This window comes from Asparagus officinalis, chromosome 5, assembly GCF_001876935.1.
Source record: "Asparagus officinalis chromosome 5, Aspof.V1, whole genome shotgun sequence".
NCBI lineage: Eukaryota > Viridiplantae > Streptophyta > Magnoliopsida > Asparagales > Asparagaceae > Asparagus > Asparagus officinalis.
The window spans coordinates 75,926,644-75,942,815 of record NC_033798.1 but is presented as its reverse complement, the minus strand read 5'-3'; positions in this window follow the sequence as shown (position 1 = coordinate 75,942,815).

Genomic DNA, 16,172 nt, shown 5'->3' with positions numbered 1-16,172 from the left:
TCCTTTTCAATGAGATAAGCTAGAACTGATGAGCGTCAGAAATTTCCAATTCTCCAAATTAACACAGTCCCGTTGTTTTCTTAAGGCATAGTATTTTCTCTTATGTAATGACATCAAATTTGACACTAGCTCCTCATGATCGGATTGTAATGCAACATGCTTGTTTTTTTAATTTAAGCATAATTATGTGATGTAATTTGTTATAGGCTTTTCATTTAATTTCTCATATGCCACATAGGAGTATTAACTATAGAATGATTCACACTCGGTTCGAACTCGCAAATCTCACTAGGCTATCCGCCTCAGTGCCTTGTCGGTGCATGATGATTGCCTCCACACTCCTTGAAGAAGAATCCTCCAAAGCTTTGCGACTTGTCTTCAAGTTCCGCTTGATGTACTTCGAATAAATTTCCATAAAGTGTAAGCACATATCAAACATGAACAAATTTGTTAGAAAATAATGCAGTCAAAGGCCATTAAGCCAAATATTCTAATACAAAACTTGCTTCATATTAAACATTCTTTTATCATTTTTACTCCACTTTAGATTTTTTCGACAGTGGGTTACAATATAAGCATTTTTAATAACTTCCCATCAAATCAATTGTTCCTAGATCTAACAAATATATTAAATCTAGAACACCATTGGTCCATAGGCGAAATTTATTCTATTCTAGGAGCAACATTGATTCATAGCATAATCTCATATCCCATAATAAAAAATATGCAAAGCAGACTTACAATAAATCCTCCAAAAAAATAGATTAGCACAAAAAGATAACTTGGATTTTTTAACTCATGCGATTAGACCTTAAATCAAAGAGGCACACAAACTCTAGATACAATTTCAAAACGTGTATGTGTGTATATTATTGAGCTTAAAGTACCAACATACATAATATAAACTCCTAAACTAATTATACCCAAGCTTGTGATCTTCAACGAAGCTCTATTTTGGTAAACTTATGGATGAAGCTTGAACTTGGATCTTCAACTTGAATTGCAAGGCTTCACTCCGATATTCCGCCAACCTCCATTGAATATGATCGTTGAAGCGCAATTCCATCCAACCTCCAACGTATTGTTTGTCTAGAATAAATATAAAATATAAACATTAGACAAACAACATTAGTTATAAATTGTTTGTTAATCATCATCAAAACAAAAGGACCTAATAATCTCCCCTTTTTGATGATGATAAACAATTTACAAAAAGAGATATATGCATAAAACCAAAACGTGTATGTGTGTATATGATTGAGCTTAAAGTACCAACATACATAATATAAACTCCTAAACTAATTATACCCAAGCTTGTGATCTTCAACGAAGCTCTATTTTGGTAAACTTATGGATGAAGCTTGAACTTGGATCTTCAACTTGAATTGCAAGGCTTCACTCCGATATTCCGCCAACCTCCATTGAATATGATCGTTGAAGCGCAATTCCATCCAACCTCCAACGTATTGTTTGTCTAGAATAAATATAAAATATAAACATTAGACAAACAACATTAGTTATAAATTGTTTGTTAATCATCATCAAAACAAAAGGACCTAATAATCTCCCCTTTTTTGATGATGATAAACAATTTACAAAAAGAGATATATGCATAAAACCAAAACGTGTATGTGTGTATATTATTGAGCTTAAAGTACCAACATACATAATATAAACTCCTAAACTAATTATACCCAAGCTTGTGATCTTCAACGAAGCTCTATTTTGGTAAACTTATGGATGAAGCTTGAACTTGGATCTTCAACTTGAATTGCAAGGCTTCACTCCGATATTCCGCCAACCTCCATTGAATATGATCGTTGAAGCGCAATTCCATCCAACCTCCAACGTATTGTTTGTCTAGAATAAATATAAAATACAAACATTAGATAAACAATATTAGTTGTAAATTGTTTGTTAATCATCATCAAAACAAAAGGACCTAATAATCTCCCCTTTTTTTGATGATGATAAACAATTTACAAAAAGAGATATATGCATGAAAGGAAATTAATATGTAAATCATAATTATCATGCATATAACCAAAACAGGATATACTCATAATATTTCTTCCCCTTTGACAACATCAAAAAGGGGAAAACAAAAGAATGAAGAGAGTGAAAGCTCCCCCTACAAATAAGCACGGTGAGTATAAAAACAAATATGGGGAAAAGCTCCCCCTATCAAAATGCCATATAGAATATATGCAATAAAAGATCATGGCAAATATGTGAGCAATCATAAATGAAAAATATGCTAAACATAACTCACATACAAAGATAGACCAAGAAAACATATATATGTCATTATTGAATAGTGTCTCAAGGTATGTACATAAGAACCATATGAACATAGATTTATGAAAACAAATGAATAGGAAACGTGAGAATCATGAAGAAAGTTTTCAAATGAAAACAAATCACTCAAATGAAATCATAATTTGGGAAAACATAGATTTATGATTTCAAATGAAATCATAAATCAAGTGAAATCCATAAAATCAAACCATATAAGGCAAGAGAGGTAAATATGTTAAGCTCTTAAGCTTATTTCAACCCATATGAACATTTTAGCATCCGGTAAACATAATTTGGGAATAAACACCCAATATACCCGGGGGGGGGGTTATATAAACACAAACCTCTCATAAAAATCAAAGTTAATAAAATAAAAACAAAAGAATTGACTTAAGAAAAACGTGTTTTCATTTTCAAAAATTTTAAAGCATATTTTTCAAAATCAAGAAAAAGAAAATAAAATTATTAAAAAATCTTGGTTTTAAAAAGATCTTGGCACCCAAGCATTCTTGGTGCCGTATTGTTTAAGGATATGACCCCTATCACTAAAGCTCAAAGCCCTTGGGTTATGAACTCATTTGGGTGCATTTTGTGCACTAATCCAGTCATAACAATAATCCCTCAAATGACTCTTCCGATTCCGATTGCAATATGTATAATGAAAGAGATCCATTTGTTATTGTGGACCATATGGATATACACGTGGAACATTTACAAATAAATATGGTCTTTTAAAATCATTTTGAAAATGTAAAACTCTCTTCAAATCAAAACAAAATTTGGTCAAATGACAAAATCTACCACAATGATCACACTTAAACTTTTGTGGTCTTTTAAAATTATTTGGCAAAAGTGAAATCTTTTTCAAATCAAAGCAAAACTTTGCCAAATGGCCAAATCGACCACATAGATCACATTTAAACACATGAACATGCTTATGATGAACTTTATGAGTATGTGCATGTACATGTGTGTGTGATGAAGAAACCTTATGAGATACACAATGATCATTAGCATTGTTATGTTTGTGTGCATTATAGCAAAATTTAGCTAAATGACCTTTTCGGTCGCAAATAAAACATTTGTAAATGTTGCTATACATGTGTGCATAGTGAGTGGATGCTTTTGACTTATTTGTACTTGACTTGGCACACATATTCACAAGCTTCTTATGGTTGTTAATGCATGTAGTTAGAGTTGAATCTAAAGAAGAAATATGGTTTTTAACATTGTTCAACTCATCATTAGGCATATTAGCATTAACATTAGAAGTAGAACATAAATAATCATTTATAAAAGAAACAATATCATTTTTTATGTTCTCTACTTCTAATATGATATTATCTTTTTCATGAGATAAGCTAGAAATGGATGAGGTCAAAATTTCAATTTCCAAATTAAACAAGTCGTTGTTTTCTTTAAGCATAGTATTTTCTTTTGTAATGACATCAAATTTGGACACTAGCTCCTCATGATCGGATTGTAATGCAACATGCTTGTTTTTTTAATTTACATAATTATGATGTAATTTGTTATAGGCTTTCATTAATTTCTCATATGCACATAGGAGATTAACTATAGATGATTCACTATCGGGTTCGAACTCGCAAATCTCACTAGGGCTATCGCCTAGTGCCTGTGTGCATGATGATGCTCCACACTCACTTGAAGAAGAATCCTCCAAAGCTTGTTGGATTGTCTTCAAGTTCCCTTGATGTACTTCAATAAATTTCCATAAAGTGTAAGCACTATCAAAATGAACAAATTTGTTAGAAAATAATGAGTCAAAAGCATTAAGCAAATATTCTAACAAAAGCTTGTTCATATTAAACATTCTTTTATCATTTTTACTCCACTTAGATTTTTTCGAAGTGGGTACAATATAAGCATTTTTAATAACTTCCCATAAATCAAATTGTCTAGATCTAACAAATATATTAAATCTAGAACACCATTGGTCATAGGGAAAATTATCTATTCTAGGAGCAACATTTGGATCATAGCATAATCTCATATCCATAATAAAAAAATATGCAAGCAAGATTACAATAAATCTCAAAAAATAGATTAGCACAAAAAGATAACTTGGATTTTTAACTCATGGCGATTAGACCTTAAATCAAAGAGCACCAAACTCTGATACCAATTGAAAGCACCCTAATGCCACTAGGAAAGAACCCTAGAGGGGGATGAATAGGGTTTATGCTAATCTAATCCAATTTATACCAAATTAAAACTATTTAACAATATATCCTAGTAAGAATGATATTCAACAAGATATGAGCAAGGATATACAATTAACACAAGGGTGAAATAAACATAAACTAGATAAACAAGATAGTGAGAAATATAAACAAAGAGAAATTGGTAATTGCGATATAAACAATAAGCACGAATATAAATGAACGCAATTGACAAATGCAAACAAACGATATGATCACGGAGTTCGGTCCCCACGACCAACGTCTCCGCTCCTCACCTCGAGGAGATCTCCACTATCACAATCAGGTTTTCTACGCTCACCCGAATAACGTTTACACCACACAATATCGATTTTTAACGCTCACCGATCAACGTTCACAATCTCACAATGTAACTACACTAACTACCACATCAAGTGTTGGTCTCTACACCGATCAACGTTCACAATCTCACAATGTAACTACACTAACTACCACATCAAGTGTTGGTCTCTAGCCCGTGTCTTCCTCAAGTGTTAGGAATTATAACCTCTCTCTAGGTATTACCACCTACACCACTCATCTTGGGACGACCCCGTCTCTCACCACACACTCCTCTTGGTGTACTAGTGTAATACAAGGTGAACTTCACAATTAGCCACTCTAATACACTTTACACAATTGCAAATACACTTCACACCCTTTAAGTGTTGGCCTAGCCCGTGTCACCTTCCTCAAGTGTTCGGAATTATCACCTCTCATTAGACTTTACTACTAACCCCACTCCTCTTGGAATCGACCCCGTCTCTCACCAACCACTTCTCTCGGTGTCCAAGTATAATACAATGTGTAACTCACAATTAGGCTCACAAATTAAATGGTTGTTCTCTAAACAATGTGAGAACTCAATTTAGTATAACTCAAAGTTACAATCTCTCACAACATCAATTATACTTTGTATGAAATACAATAAGCTCAAGTGGGTGTGTGTAACAATGAGATTCAATAAAATAAACTAAACTCAAATAAATCTAGCTTATGGAAATTATGAACAAAACAATAAATAGCTAGAAATAGAGTTTAGAAAAACTTCTCTAAATATAACAAGAGAGAGAGGGAGAAGAGTGAATGCTCAAACACCAAAGGATGATCTCCACTTTGCTCTTGTGAAAATTACTTCACAAACTAAACTCTTGAAACAAACTAAAACCAAACTTAAAACCCTTGTAAACTTGTTTAAAAACTTTCTTCTTAACTAATTTTTGGTCTGAGGTATGAGGGGTATTTATAGAGACCCTAAGACACAAGAAAATCAAAGCAAAAAGATCAAAAAACCAAAACTAGAACAGGCTAAAAAAAACTAGTCGTTACAGCATCAGTCGACTGACGGTTTTCATCGGTCGACTAATGAGCTGACCGTTAGAGGCATTTTCCAGCTCATCAGTCGACTGACGGACTTTATCAGTCGACTGATGACCTCATTAGTCGACTGGTTAGTTGACCAAAACAAAACAAAAATTTTTGATAAATACAGGCACTTTTATTAGTCGACTGATCGGTCGACTGATTGCATCTGTCGACTGACCAGTCGACTGATAACAGATATACAACCTTTTTAAAGCAGAAATCTAATTTTTAAACTACCTTTAAAATAGCAAAAAAAAATTAGAAAAATATAAAACTTTGGGAAATGATTGTAGACATGATAATACACATGCTATAAAAACTAGTTTTCAAAAAGGTCCTCCCAAATTTAAAATTTCATCATTTTACAAATATGTCCAAAACATGAAAACTAAACATACTTGAATTTTGATGTTTTGACATAAACCAAGTTTTAAAACTTTGTAAAATAATTTTATAGACTTGATAAAAAGTATATACTATAGTTATTAAGTCTATAAACCATATAAACCAAAAACATAATAGTTTTCCAAATATAATAGAATATGAAACATATAAAAGTGTATATATTGTTTCATATCTATATAGCTAAACCAAAACATATATGTATGTGTGTGTGTGTGTGTGTGTGTATATATATATATATATACATATATATATATATATATATATATATATATATATATATATACAAAACCAATACGTGTATGTGTGTATGTGATTGAGCTTAAAGTACCAACACACATAATATAAACTCCTAAACTAATTATACCCAAGCTTGTTATCTTCAATGAAACTCTATCTTGGTAAACTTATTGATGAAGCTTGAACTTGGATCTTTAACTTGACTTGCAAGGCTTCACTTCGATATTTCACCAACCTCCATTGGATATGATCGTTGAAGCGTAATTCTATCTAACCTCCAACGTATTGTTTGTCTAGAATAAATATAAAACACAAACACTAGACAAACAATATTAGTTGCAAATTGTTTGTTAATCATCATCAAATTACAAAAGGACCCAACGGTTGGTACAAACTTCAGTTTACACCGGAGCAGCACATGACACTCACCTGGGAGGACTTCGTTTACTTTTTCGATGAGCAGTATGTATCATCGATGGGGAAGGTCGGGAAGAGTTGGAGTTACTCTATTTGGAGCAGGGAGACATGACTGTAGCTGATTATGAGAGTAAATTCATGAGCCTACTTTGATTCAAAGGAATGTGGCAGACCGGGGAGTGTCAGGCTCAGATGTTTTTAATGGGACTTCGTCCAAACCTTCGTCGTTACCTTATTTCCAGACGATTCCGCTCAGTGCGAGAGGTAGCCGACGTCGCTATCTCACAGGAGACAGAAATCGCTATGTTCCAGAAGAACAAGGAAGGCAACTCTAAAGTAGGACAACCCGAGGACAAAGGCAAGGACAAGAGATCTAATACAGAGTCCAAAGGATAACAACAACAGTGTCCTTATAAGAAGGGATCACAGTAGAATTCGAGGGCGCCGCAGCAGTGCAAGATTTAACTCAAGATTCAGGGTGCGTGTTATAATTACAATAAAATTGGACATGGGGCGAGGGATTGTCACAAGGCACCAGCAGGAGGCCAGTAGGGCAGAGGCCAGGGTCAGCAACCGTATAGCCATGGGCATGGCCAGCAGCAGAGGATTGAGTCATCGCCAATCGTTTCGAGGATCGAGGGCCAGGTGCATGCCATACAGGAGGTACCTCAGGGGCATATGGTCCCATACATTCTAGACACTTCAACACATCAGGCCCCAGTTTCGGGCAGAGATTATACAGTAATACCTCATGGTGCGAACGGGACCGTTGTGGAAGGTATGTTCCTTATGAACTCCTTCCCTACTCGTATCTTATTTCAGAGCTTCGCATTCGATCATCTTTTATGCTTTCATGATTATGCTTCAGCTTATAGCGCAGCCTTTAGATTTTTCTCTATCAGTTTCTTCTACCCCTTTTGGGAGAGGTGTCCCTCTTAGAGAGTATTTGTAGAAGATGCATTATCAACTTAGACGAGTCTAAGTTCGTAGTCAATTTGATCGTCTTGCATATGTCCGAGTTCGACGTGATTCTGGGTATGGATTAGCTATCGTCCTACCATGTCAGTATTGACTGTTTTATTAAAACAATCAACTCGCGAGCATTCGATGGGTTTGAATAGATAGTAGCAACCTCACAATGTAACCAGAATACAGAGTCATTTCTGACACACATCGAGGAGGTGATGATGCAGGATCAGGGTGTAAATTTGAGCGAGAACAAAGTTATCTCAGAGTATCAGGATATCTTTCAGGATATTTCTAGATTGCTTCCAGTGAGAGAAGTTGAGTTTTGCATCAAGATGCAGCTAGGCACAGTGTTGATATCCCGAAACCTTATCGTATGACACCTATTGAGATGAAGGAGCTACAAATTCAGTTAAATGAGTTTTTATCTCATGGCTTTATTCACCGGAGTCATTCTCCGTGAGGAGGACCGGTCCTCTTCGTGGAGAAGAAGGACATTAATATGTATTTGTGTATAGATTATTGCGAGTTGAATAAGGTCACCCTCCGAAATAGGTATCCATTACCAAGGATTTATAACTTATTTGACCAGTTGCAAGGAGCATAATGTTCCCCGAAGATTGATCTTTGTTCTGGCTATCATCAATTATAGGTTCGGGAGATGGATATTCCTAAGATCGTCTTTCTAACTTGATATGAGTCTTTCAAGTTTCTTGTTATGCCATTTAGGATAACCAATACACCCACAGTATTCATGGATTTGATGAACTGGATTTTTCGTCCATATTTGGACCAGTATGCAATAGTGTTTATTAACGAAATCCTTATTTATTCGAGATCAAAGGACGAGCGGGAGCAACACCTTCATCTAACATTGCAGGCTTTGTGGGAGAACCAGTCGTATGCTAATTTTAGCAAATGTAAGTTTTAGCTTTCGGAGGTTAGGTTTTAGGCCACGTAATTAGCAAGGAGGGCATTGCTATTGAACCAGCCAAGTGGGGCCAGTTCTTGATTGGGAACATTAGTCGTACATCCATCATGGATGTACAAAGTAATCAACGCTCAATCGAGGAGCTCTTGGATTCAAATCCGAAAGGAGGAAATTTCCAAGAACCCAAGGCAATTGGACCATCAGATAAGATGGGGGCCTTCGAAAGAAAGGCCGGATTGTAGTACCCGAGAATCCGTAGCTAAAGGAGGATATACTTGTCAAAGTTAGCGTACTTCTTACTCATTAAGACAAATTACACGGCAGAAACTTATGCAAGAATTTTCATCTGGGAAATAGTGCAATTACATGGAATCCTAGAGACAAATGTATCAAATCAAGGCTCAGCTCTCACACTGCATTTCTGGAAGAGCTTCCAGAATGCTCCCCGAAACCAGTCAACGTATAGTGGTGTTTTTCCACCCGCAAATAGATTGTTAATCGGAGAGAGAGAACCAAGTGTTGGAGAACATGTTGCGGTCATGAGTTATCGATTTCTAGGGTAACTAGGAGGACCATATCTCATTTATTGAGTTTACCTACAATAAAAATTACCAATCAATAATAGGCATGCCACCTTATGAAGCATTGTACGGGAGACCTTGTAGATCCCCGATTTGTTCAGCAGAGTTATGGAATAGCTTATTACTTGGACCAGATTTGGTTGGATAGGATAAACTATGAAGAAGGTAGTATTGATTTGGGAGTGTATTCTTACCACCCAAGTCGGCAAAAGAGCTACACAGATCAGAGGTGACAACCTTTAGAGTTTTAAGTTGGAGATTATATTTTATTGAAAATATCACCGATGAAGGGTGTTCAACGATTTAGTAGATGGGGAAAGCTTGCCCCGAGTTACATTAGACTATTTAGGGTCGTTGAGCGTGTTGGAGCCGTTTCGTATCAACTAGATCGTCCTGCATCAATATCGGATGTACACAATGTTTCCTAGGTTTCGATGATCAAGAAGCATTTACGCGATGAGGAGCGACAAAGAGTGTTTGGCGCACCAAACTTAGAGATTCAGGCTGATTTGACAAACATTGAGATTCCATTTTGTATTCTTGCCAGAGAGGGTAAGAAGATTAGAAATAAGATGGTTCCTTTAGTTAAAGTGCAGTGGAACCAGAAAGAAGCTGAGGAAGCTTCTTGGGAGCGCGAGGAGGATATGCATCGCGACTACCCATATCAGTTTCAGCAGGTAAAATATTAACTATGATTTGTTTGTGTTCATATTATTTGTATAGCCACATTTACATTTAACGTTGATATTGGGGTATTAACACTTAGCTCTTAATCATTTGGAATATATGGTATATACATGGGGGATTCCTTGTTAGGATTTTTCACCCGATGTACTAGTTCCGTTTAATTAGGGTTAAGTGGGAGTATTTGCATTTTAGATTATTAAGTGTAAATATTGTTTGTGATTCTTATCTAGAGATTAATAGTACGAGATGTGTATGTGAAGGTTTCCTTATTTAGATTATTTCCTCAACATGCTTTTCTCGTATTATTAATCTCTAAGATACGATTACGGAATTTCGAGGACGAAATTCTTTTAGGGGGGTGAATGTAAAACCCTGTTATTTTTTTAAAATACTATGGTAAATAGTATTAAATGAGTTATATTATGATAAATATCATTTAATAATGAATGAGCATGATAATAATTGACTTGAGACCAATTAAGAGTATGTACGCATTATACACTATTCGAATTTGGAAAAACGACCAGTTAAGAGTATATATGCATTACATAACGATGAAGTTCGAATCTGGAAAAACTCAAAAGATAAAAGTTGTAGGCCTCCCTGACTCGCACAAGGACTGGAAGGAGAGGTTTGTCTGGGTCGTGGGGGACGACCTGGAATTAGGATGCTCTAACTAGCCTGAGATAAGGAGGGAGATGCTCATGGGAGGCGAGTTATCTGCAGACGAGAGGGAGGTGCTCGACCTAATCAAGTCATACGCCAGCTCTCGTCGAGTCGACCATCTGCTCGACAAATCAGTCTTGCGAGTTACAGGCGTGTCGGTCGTGCCTGCTACCACCCAGGATCATGAGAGAGCTTCAGCCCTCATTATAGGGGGAGCAGTAGCGGCGTAGGTTCCTACTGTTTCTTTGGCTGCTCCTCAAGAGGAGCCATCTGCCAGGCCTGCGAAGCGTCCTTGTCGGGACATTCCTCCAACGAAGGCTGAGGTGACCGAGGAGGAGCCTGTCCCCACCCTCGTCCATAGATGGAGGAGGCGGTCGAGAGGGGAAGATGAGGAACATGAGGTACAAGCGGTGGTCGAGATGACCGGGATAGAGGTCATCCATCTGGATGAGTCGGCCTCGGGAGAACCAGCCGAGGCTCCTCAAGGAGGGGGAGCCGAGGCTAGAGCCTATGCCGGCGAAGCAGGGCCGTCTGTTCGTCGTGATGAGTCGTCCTGCGCGGGAAGGAGCCGGCCGAGGAAGAGACGGAGCCCTCTGCAGGGCTAGAATACCCCTTCTCCCATCGTGTTGATGAGATCGGTGAAGAAGAGTAGAAGAAGATGAGCGTGTACCTCATTTGGAATTCACGGGTCGGACGATGATATGTGCGGGAGCCCGACCCCGAGCACCGCTTTGAGGCTGCTAGCCATCTTGATGCCAGGGGGATTGTCCACATGTAAAACCCCGTGATTTTTTAAAAAATAATACTATGGTAAGTAGTATTAAATAAGTTATATTATGATAAATATCATTTAATGATGAATGACCACTATAGTAATTAATTTGAGACCAATTACGAGTATATATGCATTATACACTGATGCTATACGAATATGAAAAAATGACCAATTAAGAGTATATATGCATTAAACACTGATAAAATTTGAATATAGAAACACTCAAAAGACAAAAGTTATAGGTCTCTTTAATATCTTTCCAGCACATCTTAAATAACCTCATTCCGAGGTCGGATGAAAAAGTCACAGCCAAAATACCAAAGACTATTTTCCCAATCTGGCTGGGTTTCCTATTTCGGGTCAGATTTGTTTGTTTTGGGTTTGCCTTAATATATACCTGTGTTTTTTTTTATGAAAATTCCATTTTACATCATATTTCTAAACCCTAACAGCCACCCTCTCCCCTCAAAAATCCTAGAGCATATTTTGGTGAATTTTGAGAACTTTGTGAAGGAAATACCTAGAATAGGACGAGATCGTTGGTGTTTGGCAAGAGAGAATCTATTTACTTGCACCCTTGAAATTTTCAGCAGCGTGTTGAGGCAAGATCATCTTCCTCTAAACCTATCCCCTGTAGAAATTCATGTTTTTAATATGTATAATTGGTTAATCGAATGTGTAGTGCTTATTTCGATGATTTTAAATCCTAGTTTTGATGTTAAATCTTAAAACAACAAAGAGATCAGAAGAATTAATCTTTAATTGATACAACTACATGATCATGATCTTTAGTTTTCTGATCAATTGATAATTCTTATTTTACATGTCCTAAACCCTAATTGTCGATGTATAGAACTTGAGTCTTGAACATGAAACAATAAAGTGATATAAGCTTGTGGATTAAAAAAACCCTAGTTTGATGTGTAGATCTGTGAATATAAATACTAAATGAAGAAAATGTATTAATTTGATGTTTAGAACCGTGGTTAATTGTTAAGATGATGAACTAATTAGGTTTTAATCCCTAATTGTACAAACCTAATCTGATTAGTTATGTTTATAGTATTTTTTTTAAAGCCCAAAGATCATGTTATGATGATAAATTATTGTTTAGTCAAACCCTAGTATGTTAAACACATGATTAAATATGTTTTTATACCCATAATGATGTTCTATAAATTCTTTTTGTTGAAATTGACTTAACTTCACGAGACTTAAACCTGAGTCATGGACTCTGGTCGGTCGACCGAACCCTGTGCATCGGTCGACCGATCCCACCCTGAGTTTGTGTAATTTATTATTTGACCGAGGCTAATTTTTACACATGTTTATGCTAATTGGTCGTCAGTCAACTAATGCCCTAGGGCAGTCGACCGACATCACGTCTTGTTTGTAATGATTTTTCTTGCAAGTTGTTCGTGAACACGAAGTTCAAGACGTACAACAATTTACATGTACGACATAGACGTACACCTATGGAGGCTTGGCACACGCGGACTTTCGGGAAGGGGATAGTTGCGTGATTATTTTTTTACCACGATGGGGAGACGATTAGTTTGAATAATATATATGTGTGTGTGGATACCGTTGATGGGCACAGCTCAGTACTGTTTAAGGTAGTGCGTCGGTATATCGTTGAAGTAGGTCATTGAACCGTAATTACAGGATGCCTGAATAGGTAGTTCGTTCCACATGGTGATACGATGAGGCTAGTGAGCCATATTTATATGATGCCTGAGGAGGCAGTCCGTTCTGCATGGTAATGCGATGAGGATGTCTGAGGAGATAGTCCGTTCCGCATGGTGATGCGACGAGGCTAATGAGCCGTACCTATAGGATACTTGAATGAGTAGTCCATTCCGCACGATGATGCGATGAGGCTAGTATGGCAGTATTTACTTAGGATGCTTGAACAGGTAGTCTGTTTCACATAGTGAGGCGATGATATCATAAAACTTTGCAATAGATAGCATTGTGAAATGTATGACAATTGAGTCTTGAGCGGGGGATCGTTCATGTAAATGGTTCACCGTTAAGTTATATTATGATAGGCTATATGGTATTATGGATTGCACTAGATTATACACTGATATTCGTATTAACTACCCAATGATAGTATAAGGTATTGGGTTGACATATATGACTTAGTTTGGTTGATATTTTAGTATTACATTCCTTTATTCTTTTATTCTTAGTTTTGGAGTTAATATTTAGCGATTCACAATTTGAGACATATGGTATGTACATGAGGGTTTCCTTGTTTGGATTATTTCGCTCGACGTACCAGTCTCGTGTTGTGAGTTTCTAAGTATTAACCCCATCTAGTACAGGGTAAATGATTTAGGTAGACTATGCATATATAGGTAGAGCCTCCATTATATGTAGCAGCCATTCCCCTGTGGGCGGATGGAGATGATTTTGCTAACACTCTGGCATTGTTATTTCCCCTTCTTTTCAGGCAGTTGATCAGAGTTTCGGAGAGCTGCAGGTTGACAGAGTATCTGCATAGTCACCGTCACTTCTTGATAGACAGCTTATGCTCTGTATTAGTTTAGTATTTGTTTAGTTAATTTATAGACTTGTATTTCATTTTGGAGGCCGAGAGCCTTAATACTATTTCAGTTGACTCTATGTATTGAGATATTTCATATTTATTTCAGTTCATCAGTTTCACTCTTTTTTTTATTCAGTTGGATATGATCATATTCTTTTGGATATTTCTTTCCTTTAGTATTTTTACTTTTCTTGTATCTGCTTGTACCTATCTTGTTCTTATTTAATTCCACTAGAGAGATGTTATTGTGATGGTAAAACGTGTTATTGCACTATGTGGGTGCGTGGTAGGTTTAACATCTCTGGATTCACCTTACACTTCAGCCTTGTGTGAAACCAAGGACGTTACACCACAGCTCTCGTGTGGCTCAATCGAGAGCAATTGAGCAATTCTATCTTCCCAGGACGACGAGTTCTTGAGGGGAGTTCCCAATGTCGGTCTTCACTTAAGCCTCTGAAGCTATTTGGTTTGAGGTGCTCTAGTGGAGCAGGAGATGTACGACCAGCTCAGGTACATGCATGAGTCACCGCAGGAGTGGTAGGCGGAGCTAGTTAAGGAGAGGTCGGCCAAGGAAGAGGTAGAGAAGAGGGTCACTACCTTAGAGGCCGAGTTGAATAGCAGGGAGGCCGCCTGGCGCAGGGAGCTGGATGAAAAAGAAAGACTCCTGAGGGAGTACAGAACCCAGAGCGCCAAGAAGATGGCTTCCCTCGAGGAGCTCTAAAGAGAGGTGGTCCGGCTGAAGGAAGAGGTTGGTTGTCTGCAGCAAGGGCTTTCCTACCGAGACGAATGGCTGACTGCTTTGGCTGGGGAGGTCGAGTCCAAGAGGTGCCTCAAAGTGGTGGCCAAGGAGGACGCTCGATTGAGTCATCTCTTAGTCGAGCAGCTGAGGCGGGACCTCGAGGAGGAGCGGTCGACCCACTATGCGTCTGCGAGGATTGTCAAGGACTTGGAGGGTCGGCTGGCTCATTTGGACTTGGAGCAATATAGGGCAAAGATAGTCGATGACTGGTGTCATGGCCTCTTAGGTAAAACTAAGGTGTCCTTGGCTTGCAAGGCTGGTGTCAACTACCTAGCCTTGTTGCTCCCCATGGCTCTCGTCCCACGGCTGATCGCCTTTACCCCCCTCCCCCTTCTCCCTTCGTATCTCCTGCTGCCTTGACCTCCTAAAGGAGATCGAAGTGAGTGGAGGTGGTTAAATGTGGCGTTGGACGACAATGATGACGAGGAATCAGGGGATTATCTTTGAGAAGACCCTCCCACTTCCTCTACTGTCAAAGCTCCTGTTGACTCTGCTGGCCCTACCGCCGAGGACCTCCCAAGCCCTACTCCCGAATCTGGTGGAGAGACCTGAGGGCTTGTATCTTCTTTTTCTTCTTCTTTTTTTGTAAATATCGACATGTCTTGTTGTAAATAGACATGGATACTATAATAAAGCTTGTAATAAAGTTTGTTGGAATAAAGATTGACTTTGCTCTCATTCTGGAGTCTATCTTCATTTATTCCTTGTTTTTGCTTGATTAGCTTGTAGCTTTGTTCTGATTAAGAGAACCAATTGTTGATTGATGTGAGTCGATCGTGATGTGTCAACCTGAATGTTGAAGGGTCAAGAAGACTAGCTCATCTTACAATGCTTGTGGGCGAGATGTCTGGGTCTTCTGTCGATGAGGACTAGCAAGTTAAGTGCCTAAGTCTTTTTTGTTGAAGACGACCGAACAATTGAACTCCATGCCTTGGGTTTACTCATGATGACACCAAGGGATTTTTGTCAAAATGACAACCCAAAGGTTGGGTGCCCAGGACTTACGTAGATGCCTGAGACTTGGCAAGAGGACAACACAAAGGTTGGGTGCCCAGGACTTACATAGATGCCTGGGGCTTGTATAATCCTGAGGTTGTGCCTAGGACATCTGAAGTCGACTAGGTCTTTTAAAACCTTGAGGCTGTGCCTAGGACTTGCTGAAGTAGACTAGGTCTTTCGCCCTACCGAGGGCCGTCCTAATGGCAATATGACAAAATAACAACCCGGAGGTTGGGTGCCCATGGCTAACGTAGAGGCTTGGGGCTTGTA